Source organism: Nomascus leucogenys, chromosome 16 (assembly GCF_006542625.1).
Source record: "Nomascus leucogenys isolate Asia chromosome 16, Asia_NLE_v1, whole genome shotgun sequence".
Taxonomy (NCBI): domain Eukaryota; kingdom Metazoa; phylum Chordata; class Mammalia; order Primates; family Hylobatidae; genus Nomascus; species Nomascus leucogenys.
In genome coordinates, this window is record NC_044396.1 from 59,500,825 (window position 1) to 59,514,578 (window position 13,754).

Here is a 13,754-nt window from a genome sequence, read left to right on the forward strand (position 1 = left end):
ATCATCATAACAGATATAATGATAATGGAAAAGTTTTAAATATAAGGAGAATTACCAAAATGTGACACAGAGACAAAAGTGAGCATATGGTGTTGAAAAAATGGTGTCAATAGACTTGCTCGACACAGGGTTGCCACAAACTTTTGATTTGTTTTTTTTTTTTTAAAAAAGCAATATCTGTAAAATGCTATAAAGTGAAGTGAAATAAAACAAGGTAGGCCTGTACTAAATTTTGGTATAATTTGTTAGGCAACCAATAGATAATCGATGCAAACAGTTACAGCTTGAACCTGGCAAGATGCCATCTCAATAGGGTTTTTGTGTATGTGTTACATGGCAACTTTAAGGCTGGAAAAGGAAAAGGAAAAAGAGAAATTAAATAATCGGTGGAGCAGGATCAAAGTGTTTCCTTTTAGGCTTTCAAATCAAACTACACAATGTGGACTAGAGTCTAGTGATGCAATTTCTAAATCATTGAGACTACTAATCCCAAACAGCCAATAAAATAGTCGATCTATGAATTTTTTCAGCATCTCTTTTCACTCTTGTTCTCCCCAGTCCTCTGCTATTTTAAAAATCACATCTCACTGGAAGTTGAACCAGAAAAAAGAAGAGCATTGAAGCTTACATGTGTGTTCTGCTACTCTTTGTGATTTATGGTGGAGGATAGTTAGACTAAATTTGAAAGTCGGCAAAATTGGGCACCATAATCCTTTTTCAATCCCCTCTCTCTTGGTGCTGGGCATTCTTTTTTTTTTTTTTTTTTTCCAAGACAGAGTCTAGCCCTGTTGCCCAGGCTGGAGTACAGTGGCGCGATCTCGGCTCACTGCAACCTCCACCTCCCAGGTTCAAGTGATTCTCTAGCCTCAGCCACCCTAGTAGCTGGGTTTACAGGCACCCACCAGCAGGCCTGTGGTGCCGGGCATTCTTATGCTGTCTTCCAGCTGCCTAAACACTTCTTCTATGGCATTTACCCAGGACTGCCTTTCCTCACAATATATACATTGAAAATATATGTATCATACCTATGTCATATGGACCAAAAGTGAAATTACTTGAAAAAAAATGTGTTGTATGATATTAGGAGTATTGTTCAGTTATGTATAGATTTAAATAGAAATTTTCAACTTCAAAACTATTGACACTTAGGGCAAGGTGATGTTTCATTGTGTGTGCATGTTTGTGTGGGGAAATCCGTGTGTTATAGGATATGTAGCAGAGCCTCAGTTTACTAGATACCAGCAGTGCCTCCCAGCTGTAACAACTAAAACTGTCTTCAAATATTGTCAAATGTCCATTGGGAGCAAAATCATGCCCAGCTGAGAACTACTGATATAAATAATTGCTACCATTTTGAGCAAGCATGTGTGTGTATTTAATAAAAGGATATAAGAAAAAAGTGTCGGGAAACGTGGGGTTATTTAGGAGATGACCATTTTCTTGGTGCCTCTAAAATTACAATCCATGTAATAGAACCAAATGCATTTGTCTAATTCTTATCCTGTATTCTAATAAAAGACAGAGATTGAAACTATTAGTTTCATTTTTAACTCTATTATTTAACTTGTCAGATAACTAAGATTTGGCCATATTTTCAAAACAGAAACAGAAACACAATGTTAGGGCTGAAATGATTATGGCTGCTGTTTCTTGAAATGTCCGCTCCTTAAAGACCATGGCCCAGAGAAAGAAAGTCTCACAGAAATGCAGTGACACAGTAAGGACTAGAATGCAGGTCTATGACCATCTGTTCTCCAGTGAGGAGGAAACAACAAAAGATACTTTCCTCTTGGTTAGTAGCTCACCGACGTTACATTTTCCTCTGGATTTTTGTTTTATATACGTTATATGTACCTAAGGCCACCAAGCAGAAGATGTGAGCGTGACTAGAGTCTATGCCAGGTATTCACATGACTTAAGGTAAAGCTCAATTTCTCTGCCTCAGTGTCCTCCTCTTTAACATGGGGATAACAACACCAAATTATTATGAAGTACTTTGTAAACTATCACCTGCAATTAAAATGTGATTTACCTTATTGTCGTGCTAAAACATTTGAGACATTTATACAAATGGTGACTACATGCAAGTTTATCTCAGATAGAAAAGTGATAATCCCAGTGCTGTCAGAACTAAATTTACGAAGAGTTTATGCTTTTGCTGTGATAAGGTGCTAAAAATGACCTCTTTGACAAAGTGTAAATCCTTCTCCATTTCCTAACTTTTCAGTATCTCAATTACCTACTCTCTTAAGTGGTAATTAACTTCAACACTATTTTTAGTCAAGTACAAAATAGATTTATTATTTTTTTGAATTAGAGAATGTATTTGGAGGAGATCTGAAGAAAACATCACAAATTTTGAAGGAACACTGTCTTTTTACCAATGGGTTTGTAAGTCACAGCATCTTATTTAAGATTCAGAGGTTGAATTTTAAAATATGCTGAAACATGAAAACGATACAATTGACCACTCTGGAAACTGGATAGCAAATGCAGTGCTGTTGGGTTGAGTATATCTGTCATGTTGGAAGAAGGAATGAGAGGTAGATTGAAGGAGTGAAATGATGTAGTCCATGAGGGATCATTCACAGAGACATTTCCTCTCCAAAAAGATACTATTTACCACTTGAGCCTGAAAAAAGAAGTTAGATAAGTTCTACCGTGATGGAAGTTTTTCTTTCTAGGGAGTCTCTTGAATATATTCTTTAATGCATTAGCAAGTCTGATGAACTGAAAGATTTACCATATTTTTCTAAGTGCCTCACTTTCCCTTCAGGTACAACCTGGGCTTTCAGGAAAAATCTGACTTATTCTGTCTTATAATGAAGTAGAAAGACTTATTAAAAACAAATAATTAAGTAGATGAACATAATAATCTTTTTAAATGACCTCTCATTATTCTCTTAGAAGAAATGACTTAGTTAAGAAGAAGAGTCTTGGAAAGACATTGCCTATGCTAGCACTCAACTCTTGAAATGCTTCTTTCTCCAGTGAAAGTCAGCTGTTTTGTTCCCTTTCCAAAGAATTTCTGAACTTAGCACCACTTCAGTTTGCTGCTCTAAGAATGTTGACCTTAATTCCCATTTAAGAGAGTGAAGGGTTAGGATTAATGTTTCTTTTTTATATATGCTGCCTTGCAAAACCCTTTCCATTTACTCACAAAAAGGGCTTGCCAACCTTTTTTTATTGAATGGATTAAGCCCAGGTTATTTCCATCCTAAAAGTATGATCAAATATAGCAGTGGTAAGAAAACAGGAGACCAGAAGAGCCAACTCCAATAGACTGTAATATAATGCTATAGGCTAGTTTATCAGATATTTTTATCAGGAAATTATTATAAGATTAGAAAGTATAATATTTACATTTAATTGTATTTTACACAATGGCAGTTCTCATGAGGAAATATACCTTAAAAGAAGAAAAACAAATTAAACTAACATGTTCATATGCAGTGTATATTCTGGCAGGAGGTCATCACAGAGTCTTGCAGATTCTGTCCTGCCCAAGGCAGCCAGCCAAGGGTGTAAGTGGGGGACAAAATCCAATTCACTTTGAGCTCACTAAACTCCAATGCCTGTTGTAGGATTGGGTGGTTTTCTAATTCTCTCAAAAGCATTATATTGGCTACTGGTGGACACTTCTGGACTATTTCTGTCTGGTCTCAAATTTCCTTCTGTCTAATGGTCTAAAAGCAGTCTGTCTCTCTTAGAACAATCTATCAGACAAAAAGGGAGCACATGGCTACTGGCCAAAGAATTGACTTGCATGACTGACCTGATCCCACGCTCAGTCCCCAGAAGGGAATGGAGAAACCTATTCTTCACTGTTAAAAATTCTGGTGGAAATCTGGATGGTATCAGATGGTATTTAGCTAGGGAGATAAGAAATGCTTAAATCTGGCCAGGCACGGTGGCTCACGCCTGTAATCGCAGCACTTTGGGAGGCCAAGGAGGGTGGATCATGAGGTCAGGAGATCGAGACCAGCCTGGCCAACATGGTGAAACCCCGTCTCTACTAAAAATACAAAAATTAGCTGGGTGTGGTGGCGCGCACCTGTAGTCCCAGCTACTCAGGAAGCTGAGGCAGGAGATTCGCTTGAACCCAGGAGGCGGAGCTTGCAGTGAGCCAAGATCGCGCCACTGCACTCCAGCCTGGTGACAGAGTGAGACTCCATCTCAAAAAAAAAAAAAAAAAAAAGAAAATTATCAAGATAAATCTTATTATTTATGATAAAATTTAGCATAAATAGGAACAGAAATTGCCAGTCATAGAAATAACGTTGTTGAAAACCCTTAACAAATATGGCAGTCAGTATTCTTTTAAAAAAGAAATGCTTAAATCCTTCTTTTGTCCAGCAATACCCTTGTTCCCTTGAGGTAACCTGTGGAAATATTAAGCCAGGGGACAATGGTCAAAAGAAATCTAAATTCTACATTATTATTAATTGGGATTTTGTACCAAATTTCAATACAGAGCTCTCAAATTTTGCTGAAGTATAAAGCCTAGTGCTGAAGTGTAAGAAGTCCAGCCGATCCTCCACTGAAACTAACATTCAAATATTAGTATTTTACCATCCTGCTGCCAACCACAGGAGACAGACCTGATATGTGTACTGAGCACACACGAGTAAAGGCAAGAAGAGTGGACGAGGGACGTTAGCCAGGCTCCATATTGGTTTAGGACTGCCAGCAAGGGTAAGGGTGGGATTGGGCACCTCAAGGAAAGAATGGAAGGAAGCAGAGAGGAAAGTACCAGCAACAAGACTTGGACCTCACTGCTCAGGCCACATGGAAATAGGAAGCATGAGAAACACTGAGAAGCTGCCCTGATAAGAGCACAGGGGAGGCCCAGAGAAAGGGCCATGTTCCTGAGTGTGCAGTTTTAAAGCAGCTTGCCCCTGTCTTCTAGGATATATGGTCAATCATTGTTCTAGAATTTGACCCAATTGGATTTGTATATTTTACTATTCTTGAGATTGAGCCAGGAAAGGGCCTATGGGAAGAGAACACTTGCTTTCTTTATTCAGGTACTATTTCTGTTGTTACAGATTTTTATCCCTATTCCTTTTTTCCAAACATTTCCCTTCTTTAGGAAGCACTTCATAAGTATGTAATTTCTCTAAACTATTATGTCATGACATTTAACCTTAAGAAGTAGAGCACAGCGTTATAATGTCCCCCTCGTTTCATGCCTAACATTCTGTACCCATGTTTCTACATGTAATCAAGCTGAGAACATTGCAAAATTTTAAATTCATAACTCTTGCCACAAGTTGCTCACCATGTGGTTGAAATGATAGGATCCATGTATGTGGTAACGTGCAGCAAAATTTTAAGAAATCATTTAAATGTGGAAGTATGGGGAACTCTGAGTTCTTTTCCAGGAGAGATTGCTGCAATTTAGAGGGGAGGGGAAATTGTTTATGGGAAAGGTAAAAATTAAACTCAAACCTGATTAATGTTCAGGGAGAAGGAAGAAAGGAATTGCTATTAGAAAGAACAGATCTTACAAAAGGATAGAAGACAGAAAATGCACACTTGTTTGTTTGTTTTTGGTTTTTTTGTGGGTTTTCTGTTTGGTTGGTTGGTTGGTTCAGGAGGAGGGAGCAGTGCATATTCTACTCCAGCCATGGCAGAGCCTTTGGAAAGTGGTGAGAGATACGGTAAGGCCCAGCCAAACTGTGGCAGGTATTTAATGTTGGCTAAAGGCAATCTGAATTTTATCCCACTGAAAAATAATAAAATCTGAGGAAATAGGCCTTCAAGTCTGACTTTGGGTTCTCACTAAATTCCAAAATTTTTACATATCTATTTTTATTACCGGAAACATTATTTCTAAGCTATCAACATGTAATTTGTGGTTCAGTATGTCTGGTAAACAGAGTATTTCTATGATTTTTGAACTTAAAGTTTAGGAAATTTCCAATTTTGAAGCAAATACTCTCTTAGTGTCCCAAAAGATCAAGTACATTTTTTTTTCTTCTAATGCTTGGTCTGCACCATTCCATCTCAAACCACAGCTCATCACTGATTACACAAATACTTACAAGCAGGGCCAATTTTTAGGAGGTAATGAAGTGTAAGGATGAAGCTTAAATGATGCAATATACCCAATGTCTAGCGTTACATAAATAAATAAAGGGCCATTTGTTTCATTTCACTTCAATACACACTTTTGCAAGGGAACGTTCTATTTCTTTTGGCACACACAAAAAATTCTAAGTATACATCAACAATTTTTAATGTTGAAATATAGTTTTGTTTTTCCTTTATTCTAAAATAACTATATAATAAACATACTGGACATTTTTTGGTGCTTTGTTCAACAATGAACAGGCTGAATTTCCTCCCCAGATGCCTCGTGACATTGGCATATGCATAGCAGGAAACATACACACTCCAAGTCATAATCCTGTCTGGATAAATCTGCTATGTGTGCTAGGCAAGCCAGACCTCATTCACCTGTTCATACTGACATTTAATCCATCTCCAAACCTTATCTAGGGACTTTCTAAAGATAGTAACCCATTGAAGGAGAAATTTACAGATTGCTACTCTTTGGGACTATTTTAAAGTATTTTGATGTTGGGAGAAGTGGAAGAGGATAGGAAGATACAAGGGAAGAAACTACACTTGATGTAGAGTTAATCCATTTAAGCTTCAGAGCCTACCTTGTGATGTAAGTGTTGTCTCACCTATTTCCAGAAAAGGAGGTTAAAGCCAATGTTACATCACAAGTAAGTGGTGTAGAAAAAATTTGAACCTGAAAATCCCTGGCTCAAAGTCCAAAGCTTTTGATTACACAATCTTGTCAAGAACATAAAAACAGATGAGAGCATTGAATAGAAGAAAAATGGCCCAAAGATTAATATTTGTAAATCTCTTCTAATATCTTGGTTAAATTTACCACCCAAAATAAACTTCAATATTGTCATGAAAAAAAAATCATATCAGTTGTCAAAATTGCCTCCATTGCACTGGCATACACTGCAGCTTAAGATATCCAAGTGACTTAGCAGCAGAGCCAAGTGAATAGTTGAAAAATCACCCACTGGACTTCTAATTGAAATGGTCAATCTCTATAATATGAACTGTAAAATATGTCTTTTCCATAGGGCATTTGAAGCAGAATTGAGATAGATTCACTACTCAATTAAATCAGCCTTCATAGGGTTTAGACATACTTGAATTTTTTGGTTTAAAAGTGATGAAAGAAGTGCTCTTTTATACTTTTCTTTCTTCTTGTTGTCATTATGATTATTGTTGTTATTTTAGGAACCATATATTTTAATCTGCAACTGCCTCTGAAAATGTCTATTCACATTTTTCAGAAAAGAAGCAAGTAGTGAGAAAGATGCATTTAGAAATATTACCAAACTCTCAAATGTCCAGTGAGCATCTGTGTATAGTATAAAGGCAAAATGCAGATGCCACTGATATGTTAATTATCCTAAGAGAAAGCAGATATTATGTACCTAAATACAGATGTACATATGTATAATGTGTGTATATCTTTATGTTTATACACACACCATATATACCTAACCATACTCTATGTATACTGTTATGGCTTGGCTCTGTGTCTCCACCGAAATCTCATCTCAAATTGTAATCTGAACTGTAATCCCCATGTTTGGGGGTGGGACCTGTTGGGAGGTGATTGGATCATGGGGTGGTTTCCCCCATGCTGTTCTCACGATAGTGAGTTCTCACGAGATCTGATGGTTTTATAACAGGCTCTTCCCCCTTCCCTTGGCACTTCTCCTAACTGTGGCTTTGTGAAGAAGGAGCATTGCTTCCCCTTCACGTTCCACCATGATTGTAAGTTTCCTGAGGCCTCCCCAGCCATGTGGAAATGTGAGTCAATTAAACCTCTTTTGTTTATAAATTACTCAGTCTTAGGTAGTATCTTTGTAGCAGTGTGAAAACGAACAAATATATATATATATATACACACACACATATATATATACTCTATTATATATAATTGCTTCAAGACTATTTTTAGTCCTACAGTCTATTCATATTTTTGTTAAGTTTTCAAAAGTTTTACAAACTCTTTTGTTTCTATTATTTTATACATAAACAATGTTTAAAATATTCAGAGCAATGGATATTTAGGGATGAGGGATGGGAGTCAACCACTCTGAGGGGAGACATATTTTATCATGAAAACTGCTTAGAATTACCAGTGCCTGATAATAAATGCAGACCAACTATTATTTGGTTTTGTTACTATCTTTAAATTATCTCCTTAAAAGGCAGACATTCATCACCTGCACCTGGAGTAGACCACCTCAATTGCTCCTTCTCTTGGTAGGCCACTGGCTGAAGGCCTTCTAGGAGAAAGTCATCATGTCTAAGTGTCTTGTTTCCTTAGTGGAACTGGAAGTACTTGCTCCATAATGCTGCTTTGAGAATTCAATAAATTACAATTTTGAAAGTGGTTAGAACAGTGCCTGAGATAGAGCAAGCATTATAGCACTGTTTGTTAAATAAATGATATTTATGAAAAGCCTAACGTAGGAGTCTGCCAATTTTATAGATGAAAAAACTGAGTCTCAGAGGAGGTTAAACAAAAAAAGACATCAAACAGAAAATGATTGGAGTTTAAAGTAAAGATATTAACACTAAACCTGTACCTATTCTACCTCTCCCACACAAATGGGTTCATGGCTTTAGTTTTTATTGTGTTATCCAATTATTGCCTTATTTTGCATATTTACTTCCCAAATTATTTGTGTACATATTTTTAACCTATAGCTTTATGGTATATCAGAGCAGGTGCACTGAAGTATGGCAAGAGGGAAGATGACAGTTATTAAGAAAAAGTGAATTTATTCAACCTTTTAAGCTACTAAAAGCGTGCAAATTAGATTGTTATTGTTATTTTAAGAAAAAGAACATTATGTATTGAAAAAGTATGCCTTTCCAAGAAACCACTAACCAGATGTTGGGGTCTTGAGATATCCCAAAGGGATACTGGTAAAAAATGATGAAAGAACTTCCACACAAAAATCTAAGAAAGCGCGCACACATGTTATAACTATGAATATTGTTTGCAAAAATTTAACAAATCTGCTTCATCATCAGATACTACAGCCCTGGGATAGCCTGGTCTGGAAATGTGGTTTAAGGAAGAATAAAAATACAAATAGCTAGGAAAAATTACTAGGAAAATGTTAACACAATAAATTAAGTACAATAGAGAAGGAATGCCAATATCTAAAGTTTATTACACACATGTGCCATTACCTGTGTGGTAATGAACTATTCAGTCTTTGATTCTATTCACAAGGCAGCAGTTAAAGGCTACATGATATAATCAATCAACTAGTTTTTTGTCATCAAATGTTTATTGAGTGTTTATTATGTGCAGGATGTGTGTGTGTGTGTGTGTGTCCTGCACACACACTATATATGTATATATAGTGACAAAATACATATACATCTATATGCACACACATTAGAAGCTAGATGCCATCTTAACTGTTTGGATTTTTTTTCCCTGACCTTACACTTAAAAAAAAAATTATTTCTTAAAGCAATTGGTTAGTTTTTATAGGTGATATAGCCAGTGTGAGTTCACCATCTATGAACTGTAGTTTTCTTTATTAAGAATATTATTGTTTTAACCAATAGCATGCCAATACTTTCTCATTTTATCAAAACTGGAAATGTGTCTCCAAAAAATGGACTTATCGCTTTCTGGGGGGAACATCTTTTCTAATGCATATCATCCCCACTTATCTATGTATCTTTTCTACTCAAGTAGGGCAGAGCCACAGAGAACAAAAGACGTCTTGATTTAGTGATGGCTGTGTAGGACAGAGAACCTTAAAGGACCCCACCACTCTCTTAACTGTGTTTGTTTATAGGGGTTTTGTTTGAGTGCGTGTGCTTGCTTAATGCTTTGCATTTGCAAAGTAAAAGCAAGGTAATCTCTGTTGAGAAGCTTGTTGGGTACTCCAGATGGATTCTGCTAATTCTTGGGAAGGCCTGAAGTTTAGATAAGTAGAGACTGTGGAAAAGTTCAATTCTTCCTGTTCCTGATTTCTTTAGTGTTTTAATTCCATCTCCTAGTGGGCAGCTCTTTGTTTTATATTGCTGGGCGGATGGCCATTGGCTCTCTTTCTGGTTTTATTGGAAGTTTCTTCAAATGGCTGTGGTAAATTTCTATGAACTTTTTTTATCATGCTCATTTCACTTAATTTGGTAGTTGTGGAGTTCCAAGTCAAACAGAAATTTCAGGCAAAATGCTAAAAGGGGAAAAACTTGAATCCAAATCAGCAGGACTTAAAAGCAACATTGTGTGTGCCGGGAACTTGCCCAGAGATTGACCCTATTGAATAGTGACAGGCAGCTATGACATTACCTGTCAATGTTTGCTTCTCCAGAGGGCCCCAAGAAGCACTTCATGCTCACTGAACCCCTGCTTCATAGCTTGGAGCCTGAGTAATTGGATATCTTTGAAAGAGAAGAGTAGGTGCCCTCGTGGAGGCACCATGCTGGGTCTTGGCAGCAGTGTGAGGGCAGCCCTGAAGAGGAATTATACTCATGAAGACTCCTGAATTCCATCTTTGTGAAGCTCCATTCGCTCTGTTGCTTGTTTCTGGCAAACTGAGAGCATCCTGAGAATGGGTCAAGGATCTTTCAAGGGAATCCCTGCTAGCAAGATTGAATCACATTTCCAAAAGCAAACTGGAACAATTTTCCATGTCAGAAGGGAGCGTCATGACAACCGTACACTGGGACACTGGGGATGACAGGAATTGGAGATGGAAACGTATTTTTCCAAAAGCAAAGCAAGCCCTGCAAGGTATTAATTTTTAAACTTAGCTAAGGTTTGTTGGCTGATCAGAATAAATGCTGCTTCTTTGCCTGGTCCATAGCTTTTTCCTGCTCTTTGCCTATTCTTCCTCTATATGTGAGTGGTCAAGAACATTTTGTAAGACATAGAAGATAGACATGCAGGAGTCTTGGCAACATGAACGGGCTTGATTTGTGTCAGGAATTTTTACTCTAAATTATTGACTCCGTTATTTATTCCTGCCTCTATATTCTGAATTAACCCAAACAATAGGTCACTTACTACTTTTAATGGGTCACTTACTACTTTTAATGGCAAAACAATTACTTCTGCACCAACGTAATATTTCAGATAGAATAAGAGAACTTAATTATTAAAGAGTATTTGATGGAAGAAATATATTAATAGGTCATAAATCTGGAGAAATATGAGAAAAATTTAAAAAGAAATTTTGACACAGCGTTTATAAAACTTCCCCTTCCCCATTACATTTTTATTCTTTTCTTTCAACAAAGTAGATTACAAAAATGCAGAATATTTTAGATACATCACATACAATAGTGGAGTATCCAAGTCAAGCTGCAGTGTGTGTAAATCCCGTATTTGTCACAGAGAGATCTGCTGTGATTTTCTACAAGTCGGGCACTATAGCAAATTCCCAGTTATTATGTATGTGCTCCATAGCACCAGGGTATTGCAGATATCCAACAGTGCTGTGCTGATAAATTTTGTCTTTGAAAAAGAAAAAAAAGTCCCTATTTATAGCATTTCCTATTTTCCATGGCATAAATACTTCCCACACAGTAGACTTCAAGCTACCAACTGATGTCACTAAACACAGAGCTGGAAAAAAAAATGTGTATAATTGACTCTTGTAAGCTTATGCCAGTCTCCCATCAATATACTTGGAACTAGGAGACAACTTAGAAATTCTCTACCCAAACCCCGAAAGTTTTGAAGGAGTAAATGAGGTGGAATGATTTGTGAAAGCCAAGCAGGAATGGCCAAGTTGGGAATAGATGCATTATTCCTAGTTCAAGCTCCTTTCTTCTACACTAAAATACAACTTATGAATTTGCCTGTGCATCCGTATATTTCAATCTGAACAACGATAAATGAAAAACAGACAATGAGTGGTTGGTTATATCTTAGAAATAGATATAACCGAAGCTAATACATTGAAGCAGGCACTGATATTTGCTGAAATGCTATCTTTATTTCTCCTTATTGTGCTTACCTCCTCACATCTGTCCATGTCATCTGGAAACTTACAGGATCAAGTCTACACTGTACAGAAACCAATTACTGCCCAGCAGAACTGAGCTCCAGATCCCTTTCTGTCTGACCACAGTGCACCATCAAGATTTTCTTTTTTTTTTTTTTTTTTTTTGAGATAGAGTCTCGCTGTCACCCAGGCCGGAGTGCAGTGGCGTGATTTCGGCTCACTGCAGGCTCTGCCCCCTGGGGTTCACGCCATTCTCCTGCCTCAGCCTCCTGAGTAGCTGGGACTACAGGCGCCCGCCACCTCGCCTGGCTAATTTTTTTGTATTTTTAGTAGAGATGGGGTTTCACCATGTTAGCCAGGATGGTCTCGATCTGACCTCATGATCCGCCCGCCTTGGCCTCCCAAAGTGCTGGGATTACAGGCGTGAGCCACCGCGCCCGGCCCTCAAGATTTTCTAATGTGGCTTCCTTCAGATCAGTATGGAGCAGCTTGTATTCTTAGTGACCACAGAGAAATGGCTCCTTTGGACTTCATCTCAACCAACGGTTGTGTGGGTCTCAGCCAAAAAGAAAGTGATTCAAAGCAGAGCTCCAAGAAAGGGCTGAATGTACACTTGAAACTAAAATTGCTGGGGAGAACCTCAATGCCAAAGCCACAGCCAAAGCAAAAGTCCGGCCTTACAAACTGAGCAAACATAGCCGTGTCAGAGAACAGCTGTAACACTGAGCTTACTCACAACAGGACTTGTTCTTCTTGCACCGAATTCCAGGTTTATCATAGCAGTAACATTTGTGGCAGCAAGTCATATTTCAAGTCCTGGTGGTTGTTGAGTGTGAAGGTGTTAATTATACTGCCTGTCTAGGTCTGAATTACTTTAGAGGCAGGCACTTACCAACACACAACACCTTTTTAAAAACCCATAGATATCTTGAAAATTTTTCAGCTTGAACAGGTACCTAGAAGAGACATTCCAACATCAAAACTTTGAGAGAAAGTGTTAGACTATCAGGGGAAACTCCAGATTTAATATATGAAAGGTTGAAAGATTATAAACTTTCAGAAAGGAGGGCTAGAATTCTCCTCAAGGGACACTAGCCCTGCAAGCATATTGTTCTACTGTTTAGTTGGGAAGCTTTTCAGGAGCTGATAGAAATTTTGGAGCCAATAGAAATTGTTATATTTCCCACAGACCTTCCTATAGTACCTCACCTTTCTGTAATCTAAGTGAAATTTTCAGAAGGAGACACATTGGGCACCTGTAGCTGATATTACTCGTCTAAACTTACTCTTAAAAATAAGCAATCTTCCATTGGACATGTGGTAACATAATTAAGGGTGTCAATAATCCCTTAAAAAGACACCCAAAAGGGTTTGTGTTTGAAGAGGTGGACATGGTCATCCAAAACCTGTGGAGTCTAAGGTCCAGGATTTAAGGTTCAGCTTGTAAGTCTTGAATGATTAATTTGACTCAGTGGTTCTCACTTACCGCTCATTAGAATTGTCTGGGGAGTGCTTAAAAAAAAATGCCAAGGTTGCCATGGTTTTGTTGATTTGTTAAGATACTCAGGTGACTAAATATACATACAGGATTAAGAACCTCTAAGTCACTTTTCTGATTCTCAATAATATTCTATTTTAAAAAGGAAAAATAACATCTAGCTTTCAGGAACCTACACAGACATTGCATATAAAAGTTCTTCATAATCAGGAAAGATATTA

General features: G+C 37.5%; 1 protein-coding gene across 2 annotated transcripts in view; it reads right to left on the minus strand.

Annotated features, from left to right (window-relative positions):
• ANGPT1 (angiopoietin 1) overlaps nt 1–13,754 on the minus strand; it is a 251,738-nt gene that overhangs the window by 121,416 nt on the left and 116,568 nt on the right. The window lies entirely within an intron of this gene.